Raw genomic sequence first — 16,894 nt, forward strand, 5'->3', positions numbered from 1 at the left:
AAAATAAAGAGGTTCTGGATTAAAATCCGAAGTATAGAATAAATAAGTATTCATGAATTCATACTGACATATAAATGATTGAAAAAATAAATAAAAGGGAGAGAAGAGACAAATCTCCCATGCAGAAAAATTCCAAATAGTTTATGTAGATACTCTGCCCTCAAAGTGGCAGAGCAGAGCTCCCAGCTCCTTAAATGTGGACTGCACACAATGACTTCCCTCCAAAGAGCACAAGATAGAAAGGGAGAAAATAAGAGTGACTTTACGGTGGAGAAGTATGACAAACACTACCTCAGTCGGGTGACCAAGGTCAACATCAAGAGTGATAGGTCATGTTGATGGTGGGTGCTCTTGATATGATGTGATGGAAATGTCATTTTGCCTCTGTGCTCTTCCCTAAAAAAAATACATGACCCCAGTTTAATCATGAGAAAAATATCAGACAAATCCCAAAGTAGGGACATCCTACAAAATACCTGACCAGTACTCCTCAAAACTGTCAAGGTCATCAAAAAGTTACAAAAATCGTCTGAGAAATGGTCACAGCCCAGAGTAGTTTAAGTAGACATGAAAACTAAACTTACTGTGGTAGCCTAGAGAGGATTCTGGAACAGAAAAGGCACATTGGATAAAGACTAAGGAAATAAAGCATGCACTTGAGTTAATAACAATACATCAGTATTGGTTCATTAATTGCAACAAATGTACCATACCAGTGTTAAGATGTTAATAATAAGGGAAACTGGCTGCAGTGTATGTGGGAACTCTTTGTACTTTCTTTGAAATTTTTTCTGTAAATCTACAACTTCTAAAAGTTCATTTTTTTAAAAGTTAAAGAAAAAGGTCAATGAAACATTAAGCAGCTGAGGCCATTTTTATCTATATATGTTTTAGTTTTAGCCACTAATGATTATATCCCTGTAATAAAAAAATGAGGACTGAAGAAAACTATTTCCCAAGAGAATTACTAAGTAAGGCTTAAGGCATAGGGTGCCATCTCATTATCAAATACCATGGTCTCATCACTGGATTTTCTGCTAAATTGTCCTAAAGTAGAGGCTGTCAAAAATTTAAATGGCCCTTGCCTGAAAAATAGTGGTCTGATCCAGTCATCAGGAGCAAACTCTGGGTATAGAAAGACAGTGAGACAACAGTGCTTAACTCCTTCAGGAGCCACTCTCTTCTTTCTTCCCCCCAATGCCCCCCCCACACACAGCACCCTTGAGTCACCTATACAAGTGGTTATTTTTATTCTCTGTATTTTTCTGTATGTTTGAAATATTCCATAATAATGTTAAGGTAATGTTTTCATAAATTATTTTCCTATTGAGCTTTCAGACTCAATAATTTCAGACTTGACAAACAGTGCAAAATAATACAAGAATTCATGTACACTCTTCACCCACCTTCCCCAAATGTTAACATTTTATATAGCCACAGTACGATAATCAAAACCAAGAAACTAACTTGAAGCAATACTATTAACTGATCTACAGACTATATTCAAATGTCACCAGTTGTCCCACTGATGTCCTTTTTCTGGTCCAGGATCCCAATCCAGGATCCCACATTGCATTTAGTTGCCATGCCTCCAATGTGAAGCAGTTCCTTAGACTTTGTCTTTCATGCCCTTAACACTTTTGCAGAGTCAAAATAATACAGTTAAATCCATCAAGTTTATGACTATCTCCCCAAAACAATTTTATTAAAGGAAGCTCTTCAGATAATTGCCAGCACATCAGGGAAGAGCCTTGATAACCTCAAGGAAGTCCCCAGAAGGGGCAGGAGGAGGATAGGAAAGTGGCTGAGCAGGGGCAGACTATACCCCAGTAGGATTACTGAGTTTTTAAATCTACAGTCTCCTGAATACCTACTGCAGTGCCAAGTTCCTAGATGCTTAGAAACCTCACCTCACTCGCAGGAACTTCTGAGATAGGGGAGCTCATTGTGGATGAGTGTGTGCCCAAGTCCACTCACCAGGGCTTGGTGAAGCCAGGAGTTCAACCCAAGACTGTCTGAGGAAAGCCCAGGCTGTCAGTACTACACATCCTGAAGCTCACTGAGGGTCACACTCTCTAGCCTTCTCAGAGTTTAGCATCAAGGACCAGAATTTCAGGGCCAAGAGAGGGGTTCCTTTTTTCCATGCTTTCTCATGCTACTTTGAAGTAGCATCCTGCCCTCCAGTGCCCCCAGGCTCTGAAATCACCTTCCTCTGGGTCCACAGCAGAAAAGATTTATGGTGTTACACCACCATCTAGTGCTAAAAGTAGTACAGTGCAACAACACTATCCCCACACTTCTGAAGATATAACAAGTCATTTAGCAGAGGCTGACAACCTTGAAGAAGCAACACACCAAGATTTAATCAATGTACTCTAATAGTGTAACAAGCCAATGTGGTTTATTGGGAAGAGGCAATGGAGTCAAATGGACCAGGAGAGAATCCCTTTCCTGTTCTTACTTAAAGTGACTTGTTAAGTCTCTGCATGTCCCTGAACATTATTTTCCTCATATTTAAAATGGGGCTCATAATATCTACATGTAAAGTTGTTATACCTTAATGAGTACTGGGTTCACAGTAGACCCCCAATGAACATGTTTTACTTCTCACACTCCTCTCTAACCCCTTGTGCACAATTTGCATGACAACCTAGAGTCATCAAAATTGAAGGGATAGTTTGTGAGAGGTTCGATATGTTTATCCATAAAGTCGGACAGATTGTAAATTTCAGAGGCCAGATTGCATAGAGTTTAGAGCAGGGACTCTGGCAGGGGGCCGCCTTGTTTTGAATACCAGCTCTGCCAGTTGCTGGGTTTTCCATCTGTAAAACAGAAATGGTAATAAAGATACCTACCTCCTAGGGTTGTTGTGAGGATTAAATAAGTTAATACCTGCAAAGCACTTAGAACAGTAAGCATTTGATAAGTGTAACCTATTATTAATAACTTTTCTTAATAATGCTGACCCAAAAAAAACAGGTGAGGGTGGGAAAGCTCCAAGCCAGTATTTATTTGACTCATAAAAAGAAAATGTTACATGTTACATTTCTCCTCCTTTTGAATACTACTACTCTATCCCTTGTGTTTTCCCCTAAACATACACAAGCACACAAATTCTATCTTCAAGTACTTTGAATCTGCCTCTTGACTAAGTTAGCTTCCTGGTCCATCTCCAAGCTGAGGTGGGGCCTTTCTGAACTTCACAAACAGCTCAAACGCCTGAGTGAGCTGCATACCCTCTTACTCTAGTAATGCTTCTTCCCTTAACTTCGACTTTGGACACTAAATATACCAGTTTCCTGTTGGTTCATATTTGCATGAGAAGTCTTTTTCCATCTTTTTACTTTCAACCTTCTTGTATCCTTATACTTAAGGCATGTTGCTTTTAAGTCTCAGAATTAGGTTTTGTTCTTCTTGTAGTTGATTTCTAATCTCATAGCACAAAAAAAGAATTCAGAGTAATGATAGTAAAGATGATCCAAGATCTTGGAAAAAGAATGGAGGCATCAAGAAGATACAAGAAATGTTTAACAAAGACCTACAAGAAGTAAAGAATACAGATGAACAGTACAACAGCTGAAATGAAAAATACACTAGAAGGAATCAATAGCAGAATAACTCTGGCAAAAAAAAAATGTATAAGTGAGCTGGGAGACAGAATGGTGGAAATCACTGCTGCAGGACAGAATAAAGAAAAAAGAATGAAAAGAAATGAGGACAGTCTAAGAGACCACTGGGACAACATTAATCACACCAACATTTGCATTATAGGGGTCCCAGTAGGAGAGAGAAAGGACCTGAGAAAATATTTGAAGATATAATAGCTGAAAAGGAAACAGTCACCCCAGTTTAGGAAGTACAGAGTCCCAGCAGGATAAACCCAAGGAGGAACATGCTGAGACAGATAGTAATCAAATTGACAAAAATTAAAGACAAAAAATATTAAAAGCAACAAATAACATACAAAGGAATTCCCAGGTTTTGTTTTTTAAGCTGACAATGTTGTCTTTAAGTTGTAATATTTAGTCCATTAATGCTTGATGTATTGATAAATTTGGATTTAAATCTACCTTCTTAACTTTTTGTTTTTTCCCATCTGTTCTTTTTTCTCCTTTCTTGCCTTCATTTGGATTTTAAATTTCCATATTCCTTTTCTATTATCCTGTTAGTTTTACATTCTTTTATTAACTAGCATAGAAATTGAAACATGCTCCCTCGTTTATTCATTTCTAATATAAATTAGTGTCTTAACTATTTCCATTTCCAAGACAATTCAAGGACCTCAGAATACTCAATTCCATTTACCTCTCATCAGACTTATATGCTATTTTTGTCATGTATTTTAATTCTTTATACATGTAAGACCCCGTAAAGCATAAATGTATTATTTTATGGCAATATTCTTTTAGATTTATGCAGAAATTTACCTTTCCATTGCTTTTCAGTTTCTTTCTGCACCTCCAAGCTGTGATCTGTGATAATTTCCCTTCTGCCCAAACACCCATTAGTATTTTCCTTTAGGACTTCTAGTACTTTCCGGTGGTGATAAAATCTGTTTTCATTTGCCTGAAAATGTCTTTTGAAGGATATTTTTGCTGCACATAATCTTCTATGTTGGCTATTATTTTCTGTAAGCTCTCTGAAAATATCACCTACTAGGCTTACTTATTGTTGCTCCTTTGAAAGTGATCTACATTTCCCTCTGGCTACTTTTAAAATTTGTTTTTCAGCAGTTTTACTCTGAAGTAATTAGCTGTGATTTTCTTTGTATTTATCCTGCTTGGAAGCCAAGAACATTTCCTACATCTGTGGCTCAATGTCTTTCATCAGTTTGGGAAAATTCTTAGCCATTATCTCTTCAAATATTGTGTCTGCCCTGTTCTCCCCCAGCATCATTCTGGATATTTTTTTTTGACCTTTCAGTTTACTAATTCTGTCTTAAACTGTGCCTATCAATGCCATCTACTGATTTCTTAATTTCAGCTATATTATTTTTCAATTCTAGAATTTTCTTTTTATATAATTTCCAGTTCTCTACTGAAATTTCTCCATCTTGTCATGTAAATCCTTGATCATTTTAATCACAGTTATTATAAGTTCTCTGTCAGATAATGCTAAGTATCTTTTTTTGCTTTGCTTTAAATTTTACAATATAATTTAATTTTTACATTTTATTTAAGGGTAATGTTTTTTTTTCACAACTCACACACACACACACACACACACACTGTATTTTATTTTTACAAGAGATAAATAAACTGACACCAAGCATTGTAAATGGATGACCACAACAAAAGCAACAATGATTGCAATTACCAAACACGAAACACGCTCATACTATGTGATAATATTGACATTCAGTCCAATAATCCTCCACTGTAACAGCTCCTTTACTTTGCAGTGAAAATTGATTTGTATATTTTTTGCCTCTGAGTCCTTGTGGGATTTTTTTTTTTTTATTCAAACAGAAAGTCACAAAAATTATACTCATCCTCATCAGTTCACTCAGTCCCATGTAATTAATTTTTTTTAATCTTAATCTTTTGTTAGCAGTTTTATGAATTCATCAGTTTTCCATTAGAGTTGTGAAAATGCTTATTCATTCAGTTCAGCAGTATAGTCAGTTACCAGAAAACTGTACTTGTCAGAGTCTTTTCCATGAATTCCTTGAAGATGAAACCCTTTTATAGGAACATTTTTGCGAAAGCATCAGAGTACACCCAGAGCTGTCTGTAAATGACAAAAGACTTAAAAATGACCATGGTTAAAGATTTGATGAAAGTTCATAATAATGTAATTGGCAAGGAAATTTAGTTATTTCTGAGATATACATTTTAAAGTAATAACTAGAATTATGACTTATAACATTATACCAGAATATATAAGATTTTTAGAAATTTCATGTAATGTCTGAAACAATTATATTAACATATTTCCATACAAATAACCCAAAGAAAGTTTAGTATTAGTTGTTTTTTTGTTGTTGTTTGTTCGTTTGTTTATACTGCAGGTTCTTATTAGTCATCAGTTTTTTTGTGTGTTTTTTTTTGTTTTTTTTGTGGTATGCGGGCCTCCCACCACTGCGGCCCCTCCTGCAACGAAGCACAGGCTCCTGATGGGCAGGCCCAGCGGCCACGGCCCACGGACCCAGCCGCACCACATTACGCGGGACCCTCCTGAACCAGGGCACGAACCCATGCCCCCCACACCAGTGGACCCCCCACCACTGCACCGCCAGGGAAGCCCCAGTCATCAGTTTTATACACATCAGTGTATACATGTCAATCCCAATCGCCCAATTCAGCACACCACCATCCCCACCCCACCACAGTTTTCTCCCCTTGGTGTCCATACGTTTGTTCTCTACATCTGTGTCTCAACTTCTGCCCTGAAAACCGGTTCAACTGTACCATTTTTCTAGGTTCCACATACATGCGTTAGTATATGATACTTGTTTTTCTCTTTCTGACTCACTTCACTCTGACAGTCTCTAGATCCATCCATGACTCAACAAATGACTCAATTACGTTCTTTTTTATGGCTGACTAATATTCCATTGTATATATGTAGCACAACTTCTTTATCCATTCGTCTGTCGATGGGTATTTAGGTTGCTTCCATGACCTGGCTGTTGTAAATAGTGCTGCAATGAACATTGGGGTGCATGTGTCTTTTTGAATTATGGTATTCTCTGGGAATATGCCCAGTAGTGGGATTGCTGGATCATACGGTAATTCTATTTTTCATTTTTTAAGGAGCCTCCATACTGTTCTCCACAGTGGCTGTATCAGTTTACATTCCCACCAACAGTGCAAGAGGGTTCCCTTTTCTCCACACTGTCTCCAGCATTTGTTGTTTGTAGATGTTCTGATGATGCCCATTCTAACTGGTGTGAGGTGATACCTCATTGTAGTTTTGATTTGCATTTCTCTGATAATTAGTAATGTTGAGCAGCTTTTCATGTGCTTCTTGGCCATCTGTATGTCTTCTTTGGAGAAATGTCTATTTAGGTCTTCTGCCCATTTTTGGATTGGGTTCTTTGTTTCTTTAATAATGAGCTGCATGAGCTGTTTATATATTTTGGAGATTAATCCTTTGTCCATTGATTCATTTGCAAATATGTTCTCCCATTCTGAGGGTTGTCTTTTCATCTTGTTTATGGTTTCCTCTGCTGTGCAAAAGCTTTGAACTTTCATTAGGTCCCATTTGTTTATTTTTGTTTTTATTTCCTTTAATCTAGGAGGTGGATCAAAAAGGTCTTGCTGTGATTTATGTCAAAGAGGGTTCTTCCTATGTTTTCCTCTAAGAGTTTTATAGTGTCCAGTCTTACACTTAGGTCTCGAAACCATTTTGAGTTTATTTTTGTGTATGGTGTTAGGGAGTGTTCTAATTTCATTATTTTACATGTAGCTGTCCAGTTTTCCCAGCACCACTTATTGAAGAGACTGTAGTTTCTCCGTTGTATATCTTTGCCTCCTTTGTCATAGATTAGTTGACCATAGGTGCGTGGGTTTATCTCTGGGCTGTCTAACTTGTTGCATTGATCTATGTTTCTGATTTTGTGCCAGAACCATATTGTCTTGATTACTGTAGCTTTGTAGTATACTCTGAAGTCAGGGAGTCTGATTCCACCAGCTCCATTTTTTCCCCTCAGGACTGCTTTGGCTATTCGGGGTCTTTTGTGTCTGCATACAAATTTTGAGATGATTTGTTCTAGTTCTGTAAAAAATGCCATTGGTAATTTGATAGGGATTGCATTGAATCTGTAGATTGCTTTGGGTAGTATAGTCATTTTCCCAATATTGATTCTTCCAATGCAAGAACATGGTATATCTCTTCATCTGTTGGTATCATCTTTAATTTCTTTCATCCGTGTCTTATAGTTTTCTGCATACAGGTCTTTTGTTGCCCTAGGTAGGTTTATTCGTAGGTATTTTATTGTTTTTGTAGCAATGGTAAATGGGAGTGTTTCCATAATTTCTCTTTCAGATTTTTCATCATTAGTGTATAGGAATGCAAGAGACTTCTGCATTTTTAAAATTTTGTATCCTGCAACTTTACCAAATTCATTGAATAGCTCTAGTACTTTTTTGGTGGCATTTTTCGGATTCTCTATGTGTAGTATCATGTCATCTGCAAACAGTGAGTTTTACTTCTTCTTTTCCAGTTTGTATTCCTTTTATTTCTTTTTCTTCTCTGATTGCTGTGGCTAGGACTTCCAAAACTATGTTGAATAATAGTGGTGAGAGTGGACATCCTTGTCTCGTTCCTGATCTTAGAGGAAATGCTTTCAGTTTTTCACCATTGAGAATGATGTTTGCTGTCGGTTTGTCATATATGGCCTTTATTAGGTTGAGGTACGTTCCCTCTCTGCTCTCTTTCTGGAGAGTTTTTATCATAAATGGGTATTGAATTTTCTCAAAATCTTTTTCCGCATCTATTGAGATGATCATATGGTTTTTATTCTTCAGTTTGTTAATACGGTGTATCACATTGATTGATTTGCGTATATTGAAGCATGCTTGCATCCCTGGGATAGATCCCACTTGATCATCGTGTATGATCGTTTTAATGTGTTGTTGGATTCTGTTTGCTAGTATTTTGTTTAGGATTTTTGCATCTATATTCATCAGTGATATTGGTCTGTAATTTTCTTTTTTTCTAGTATCTTTGCCTGGTTTTGGTTTCAGGGTGATGATGGCCTCATAGAATGAGTTTGGGAGTGTTCCTTCCTTGCAATTTTTTGGAAGAGTTTGAGAAGGATGGGTGTTAGCTCTTCTCTAAATGTTTGATAGAATTCACCTGTGAAGCCATCTGGTCCTGGACTTTTGTTTGTTGGAAGATTTTTAATCACAGTTTCAATTTCATTACTTGTGATTGGTCTGTTCATATTTTCTGTTTTTTCCTGGTTCAGTCTTGGAAGGTTAAACCTTTCTAAGAATTTGTCCATTTCTTCCAGGTTGTCCATTTTATTGGCATAGAGTTGCTTGTAGTAGTCTCTTAGAATGCTTTCTATTTCTGCAGTGTTTGTTGTAACTTCTTCTTTTTCATTTCTAATTTTATTGATTTGAGTCCTCTCCCTCTTTTCCTTGATGAGTCTGGCTAATCAATTTTGTTTATCATCTCAAAGAACCAGCTTTTAGTTTTATTGATCTTTGCTATTGTTTTTTTTTTTTGTTTCTATTTCATTTATTTCTGCTTTGATCTTTATGATTTCTTTCCATCTGCTAACTTTGGGTTTTGTTTGTTCTTCTTTCTCTAGTTCCTTTAGGTGTAAGGTTAGATTGTTTATTTGAGATTTTTCTTGTTTCTTGAGGTAGGCTCGTATAGCTATAAATTTCCCTCTTAGAACTACTTTTGCTGCATCCCGTAGGTTTTGGATCATCGTGTTTTCATTGTCATTTGTCTGTAGGTATTTTTTGATTTCCTCTTTGATTTCTTCAGTGATCTCTTGGTTATTTAGTAATGTATTGTTTAGCCTCCATGTGTTTGTGCTTTTTTACAGTTTTTTCCTGTAATTCATTTCTAATCTCATATCATTGTGGTCAGAAAAGATGCTTGATATGATTTTAATTTTCTTAAATTTACTGAGGCTTGATTTGTGACCCAAGATGTGATCTATCCTGGAGAATGTTCCATGCGCACTTGAGAAGAAAGTGTAATCTGCTGTTTTTGGATGGAATGTCGTATAAATATCTATTAAATCTATCTGGTCTGTTGTGTCATATAAAGTTTCTGTTTCCTTATTTATTTTCATTTTGGATGATCTGTCCATTGGTTTAAGTGAGGTGTTAACGTCTCCCACTATTATTGTGTTACTGTCAGTTTCGTCTTTTTATAGCTGTTAGCAATTGCCTTATATATTGAGGTGCTCCTATGTTGGGTGCATATATATTTATAATTGTTATATCTTCTTCTTGGATTGATCCTTTGATCATTATGTAGTGTCCTTCCTTGTCTCTTGTAACATTCTTTATTTTAAAGTCTATTTTATCTGATATGAGTATTGCTACTCCAGCTTTCTTTTGATTTCCATTTGCATGGAATATCTTTTTCCATCCCCTCACTTTCAGTCTGTATGTGTCCCTAGGTCTGAAGCGGGTCTCTTGTAGACAGCATATATATGGGTCTTGTTTTTGTATCCATTCAGCCAGTCTGTGTCTTTTGGTTGGAGCATTTAATCCATTCACGTTTAAGTTAATTATCGATATGTATGTTCCTATGACCATTTTCTTGATTGTTTTGGGTTTGTTTTTGTAGATCCTTTTCTTCTCTTGTGTTTCCCACTTAGAGAAGTTCCTTTAGCTTTTGTTGTAGAGCTGGTTTGGTGGTGCTGAATTCTCTTAGTCTTTGCTTGTCTGTAAAGCTTTTGATTTCTCCATCGAATATGAATGAGATCCTTGCCAGGTAGAGTAATCTTGGTTGTAGGTTCTTTCCTTTCATCACTTTAAGTATATCATGCCACTCCCTTCTGGCTTGTAGAGTTTCTGATGAGAAATCAGCTGTTAGCCTTATGGGAGTTTCCTTGTATGTTATTTTTCATTTTTCCTTTGCTTTCAGTAATTTTTCTTTGTCTGTAATTTTTGTCAATTTGATTACTATGTGTCTCGGCGTGTTTCTCCTTGGGTTTATCTTGTACAGGACTCTCTGCGCTTCCTGGACCTGCGTGGCTATTTCCTTTCCCATGTTAGGGAAGTTTTCGACTATAATCTCTTCAAATATTTTCTCGTGTCCTTTCTCTCTGTTCTTCTGGGACCCCTATAATGGGAATGTTGTTGTTTTTAATGTTGTCCCAGAGGTCTCTTAGGCTGTCTTCATTACTTTTCATTCTTTTTTCTTTATTCTGTTCTGCAGCAGTGAATTCCACCATTCTGTGTTCCAGGTCACTTATCCGTTCTTCTGCTCAGTTATTCTGCTAGTGATTCCTTCTAGTGTATTTTTCATTTTAGTTATTGTATTGTTCATCTGTTTGTTTGTTCTTTAATTCTTCTAGGTCTTTGTTAATCATTTCTTGCATCTTCTTGATCTTTGCCTCCATTGTTTTTCCAAGGTCCTGGATCATCTTCACTATCATTATTCTGAATTCTTTTTCCAGAAGGTTCCCTATCTCCACTTCACTTAGTTGTTTTTCTGGGGTTTTATCTTGTTCCTTCATCTGGTACATAGCCCTCTGCCTTTTCATCTTGTCTGTCTTTCTGTGAATGTGGTTTTTGTTCCACAGGCTGCAGGATTGTAGTTCTTCTTGCTTCTGCTCTCTGCCCTCTGTTGGATGAGGCTCTCTAAGAGGCTTGATGGGAGAGACTGCTGGTGGGTAGAGCTGACTATTGCTCTGGTGGGCAGAGCTCAGTAAAACTTTAATCCACTTGACTGTTGATGGGTGGGGCTGGGTTCCCTCCCTATTGGTTGTTTGGCCTGAGGCAACCCAACATGGAGCCTACCTGGGCTCTTTGGTTGGGCTAATGACAGACCCTGGGAGGACTCATGCCAAGGAGTACTTCCCAGAACTTCTGCTGCCAGTGTCCTTGTCCCCACAGTGAGCCAGAGCCCCCCCCCCCCCACCTCTGCAGGAGACCCTCCAACACTAGCAGGTAGGTCTGGTTCAGTCTCCCCTGGGGTCACTGCTCCTTCCCCTGGGTCCCGATGCACACATTCCTTTGTGTGTGCCTCCAAGAGTGAAGTCTCTGTTTCCCCCAGTCCTGTCGAAGACCTGCAATCAATTCCCACTAGGCTTCAAAGTCTGATTCTCTATGAATTCTTGCTCCCGTTGCTGGACCCTCCAGCTTGGGAAGCCTGGCATGGGGCTTAGAACCTTCACTCCAGTGGGTGGACTTCTGGGTATAAGTGTGCTCCAGTCTGTGAGTCACCCACCCAGCCGTTATGGGGTTTGATTTTACTGTGATTGCGCCCCTCCTACCATCTCATTGTGGCTTCTCGTTTGTCTTTGGATGTGGGGTATCTTTTCTGGTGAGTTCCAGCGTCTTCCTGTCAATGATTGTCCAGCAGCTAGTTGTGATTCTGGTGTTCTCGCAAGAGGGCGTGAGAGCACATCCTTCTACTCCGCCATCTTGGTTCCTCTCCTCAATGCTAAATATCTTAATTTTCTGAGGGTTATCTGTTTTACTTTCTCCTTTTTGGTCAAATCTTATGTTTTTGTATTCCTAGTTATTCTTTTTTTATTGCTGAATAGACTTTGAAAAAATGATAGAGAAAATTTGAGAAATTGCATATTATCTTTCTTCAGAGGGGATTTATTTTTGCTTGTGGCTGTCCACTAAGTTTGGAGCCAGTTGCCTCATTCAGTTAGGGACTGAGATGATTTGAGGCTGGGCTTCAGTCCTTGTGACGACAGATCCATTTCCAGTTCACGTTCAGTCAAGGGGTAGCCCTTTGGAGATTAAATAAAAAGCCTAGGGTGTTTAAAGGACATTTCTCCTTGGTGCAACCAGAACTCTAATTTTTGTTTCCTATGGGTCTACCAAAAATTTTGCTCAGCTTCTCTCACTTGTTCTTGAATTAGCAAGTGTTTTTAGGGGTAAAATGTGGCACCAAATGTAGGTCTCATCTGTGTGGAATATTGGTGCCCTGCTTTGTTGATAGCTTTCTGACACCTTAATAGATATCTATATTCTGATTTTTCTGGTTCTCTCAGCAGAGGGCTTGGTGCAAAACGAGTTAATCACCCATTGCTGGAAGCTAAAGTCCCTACATGCTTTATTTGAATGATTAATTTTAAGGAATTCAAGTTCTGAAGTAAAATAGACTTTATTCTGTCACTTACTACCTATAGGACTTTAAGTGAGCTCTTTAACCTCTTTGAGTCTTAGTTTCCTTATCTGGAAAATGGAAGTAACAGTAGCACCTACCTTGAATTGTTTTAAGGATTTTTTTTAAATGCAGGTATAGTATTCAGCACAGAGCCAGGAATATAACTAATGTTCATATGTTAGTAATAACAATTTTTAAAGCATTATGATTGTTTTTATTGTTAATTATATAAATTAACACATAATGGCAGCCTCTCTCCTACGCACCCTCCGTGAGGAGTGGTAACTGGTAAAGACCCTATACAGATCTTAATTTTTCCAACTTTCCTATGGCTTTGGAATACCTGAGTGGAATGGCTTACTGTACCACATGAAATAGTTTATGCAGGCATCAGTATGTTCATTTTGGAAAGTAGATTAGCTGGAGTAAGAGAGTTAGAATTTAGCAGCAGGATCAAGGAAGTAAGCTTTGGCAAGAAGACTCATGAAACTGACACCCTAGACTGGGGCCTCCAAGGCTTATCCCCCAAGTGTGATGCGAGACAGTAACCACCAAGATTTGCTCTGGAGGGAGTCAGATCTTTTGCGGCCCTGCCCCTATTAGGGCTGAGACCTCATTGTGCTGGGAAAAGCTTTCTATCTACTTACTAAGACTCCTGGACAGTAGAGAAGCTCCAGAAACCCTAATTATTCTGGGCTTTCTTTGTAAGAAAAACCTTTATTTAAAAGATTCTATAGTGTTTTAATAAAAAAGGCTTGCATTGCTCCACAACACTTACGTTTAAGAAGCATCAGCATTTATTCCTCATTTTTAAATATTTAAATGTTTTTAAATGCTACTGTTATTATACACTTTAAAAATCTATTGAGAGTGGACCTCATTTTAAACATTCTTACCACAATTCTTTTTTTTATAAATTTATTTATTTATTTATGGCTGTGTTGGGTCTTCATTGCTTCTCACGGGCTTTCTCTATCTGCGGCGAGTGGGGGCTACTGTTTTTTGCGGTGCGCGGGCTTCTCATTGTGGTGGCTTCTGTTGTTGCAGAGCACGGGCTCTAGGTGCGCAGGCTTCAGTAGTTGTGGCACATGGGCTTAGTTGCTCCATGGCATGTGGGATCTTCCTGGACCAGGGCTCAAACCCGTGTCCCCTGCATTGGCAGGTGGATTCTTAACCACTGCACCACCAGGGAAGTCCCCACAATTTTTTAAATTAAAAAAAAATTAAGTATTTTTAAATGTCTAAATACTGAAACATCCAAAATATTGTTTATGTGTAAGATATAAAATACAGTAAACATGCTTTGTACCCACCGTGCAGCCAGTTTCCCAGGTTGCAGTGAGAGCGTGTGATGCCACATGGGGAGGTGAGTCACATTGGGGCTCCCAGGAAAGATTGGTAGTTGGGAATACCACATTCCAGAACCTGGTGGAGTTTTGCAGATGCATCGACACAATTCCGGATACAACAGGCCTTAAGGTCTGATTTACACCAGACTTGTAGAAAGCTGACATACAAATCAGCACACCTCAGTCTTTTCTCAGTGAAGTAAAAACTGCCATGGGGCTCCCAAAATAATGAGACTCCAAATATGGCCTCTTCTCCCTTAATTTGAAAAGCCAAATTTCAAGTGATGATGAGCCAGAGCCAGAGAAACTAGTTAGAATAACGATGGGTGGTAGCATCAAACTATAGTGAAAATATCTCCAATTCTTCAGCCCTCAGATCACTCCTTCCTTTTACCCAGCTAACAAAATCCAACCCTCTCACCCATACTGCTTGACTGTAGAAAGTCTAGTCTTTATTGTGATGTGTAAGAAATGGGAAAAGTCCTGGGAAGTATTTATATCCCATCCTGGTTGTTGCTAGTCACCATTTAGCCTAGAGACCAGTGTCTGGGCTTCTGTGCTGCTCTTTTGCCATCTGGAAACCATCTCCAAGCTACCACTGCCCTCTAGGAACCATCTGGCCCCAGAGTGGACACAGCTCCTCCCTTAACATCTAAAACACAGCTGACACTGGGCTGTAGTTTCTGACAAAGACTTACTGAATGTAAGACTAACATGAGGGAATTAACAATGTAGGGAAAATAATTAAAATTGAGTAACACATTCCACTATTCTTAGAACCTTTAGCCACAGCCCTTCAGAGGGGGAGTCTATGACCAGCATCGTTTTCCTTAGGCTCCAACCTACAACTAGGATGCAGAGACCTGCTCATTTCCTTCAGATGGGTGTCTCCCACAATAATGCTCCCCTCTATGAATTCTGTGGCTCCAATTCTCCCCTGTCCAACTCCCAACAGAAGAAAAGAGACTGATCAATCTCATAATTATCTTTGGATTCTTACTCTACTCGCCTGCTCTATTTTAGCATGTGACCTATGGAACACTTCTTCCAGCTTTGACAGTTTATTTATTTAGTTCCCAGGTTAAAATCCAGACCCTCCCTCTGGATGCAATGATTGCATCAGCCCTGAAACAAGCCATCCCTAACTATGGACCCAAACAGTGTACAAATGTACAAATGTACCATAGCTCACCCTGTTGAACATCTGTCAGTCCTATTATAAACAATGCAGTGAAAATCTTAAAAGGTGGGCTTCCCTGGTGGTGCAGTGGTTAAGAATCTGCCTGCCAGTGCAGGGGACATGGGTTCGAGCCCTGGTTCGGGAAGACCCCACATACCACAGAGCAACTAAGTCAGTGTACCACAACTACTGAGCCTGCGCTCTAAGGCCCGCGAGCCACAACTACTGAAACCTGCGCACCTAGTGCCCATGCTCCACAACAAAAGAAGCCACCGCAATGAGAAGCCTGCACACCGCAACGAAGAGCAGCCCCTGGTCGCCACAACTAGAGAAAGCCTGCGCGCGGCAACAAAGACCCAATACAGCCAAAAATAAATAAATAAAAATAAATTTATTTTAAAAAAAAGAAAATCTTAAAAGCTGAATCACACATGCATGATACCCTTCCAAACCTTTTCTGATTCAAAGGGTGTGTACATTTTCAATCCCTCATGCAGTACTGAACTAACTCCTGGGTACTCTTCTGGTATGGGGGACACACTAATGAGCATAAATTCACTCCCCAACCTTATAGCTCTCATGTTTTGTAGGACAAATAAGGAAATAAATGTAAACTACCAACGGTGCTAAGTGCAAAGGCCATTAGCTGAGAGCTGATGATTAGTAAGTAGTAACAAGGCAAAGAAGGACGGGACTGTGTTCCAAACAAAAAGAACTGTCATTTTAAATGTCCTGGGGCTGGAAGGAGAGTGCCGGAATTGGAAAGCCAGCCTGGCTAGAACAGAGGTATTAAGGAAAAACACAGATTGAGAGGTTGCAAGGACTCAACCTTTCAGGATGTCGTAAAGCCATTTTTAGGAGTCTGATTTTATTTTACGACCAACAGGATAACAGCAATTATGTGCACATTTTGAAAATCTGATACTTGCTGGAAAGGCTATGTAGTATTTTACATTCCTCTGTACCTTCACCAACACTGAATGTTATTATCTTAGCAATTTGTTAGTTTTAACTTGTCCACATTACATTTTTTTTCACGTTTATTGCCCATGTTCGTACCTGTTATGGACTTAACGCTTGTGTCCCCCCGAAATTCATATGTTGAAATCCTAACCCCCCAATTAGGAGGTGAAGCTTTGGGAGATAATTAGGGCATGAGGGCAGACCCTTCGTGAACAGAGCTGGAGCCCTTGTAAAAAGAGACAGCAGAGAGCTTGCTTCGACTCTCTGCCATGAAGGACACATGAAGACAGCCATCTACAAGCCAGGAAGAAGGCCTTCACCAGATGCTAAATCTGCCAGCACCTTGGTCTCGGATTTCTCAGCCTCCAGAACTGTGGAAAATAAATGCTTGTTGTTTAAGCCCCCAGCCTGCAGTAATTTAGCATAGCAGCCCAAGCTAAGAGATTGCCCTTGCCCATTTCCTACTGGGATTTTGTCTTTTTTTTAAGCTAAATTTAAGACTTGCTTATTACCTTTTTAATATTTTTTTCCTAACTGTTTGCCTTTTAATTATATGTCAAAACATTATATACATAAGCAACCTTTTCTTTTAGGGATTCTGCCATAAAGGTATTTTCTCCTCCCAATATTATATAAG

Source organism: Tursiops truncatus, chromosome 9, assembly GCF_011762595.2.
Source record: "Tursiops truncatus isolate mTurTru1 chromosome 9, mTurTru1.mat.Y, whole genome shotgun sequence".
Taxonomy (NCBI): Eukaryota; Metazoa; Chordata; class Mammalia; order Artiodactyla; family Delphinidae; genus Tursiops; species Tursiops truncatus.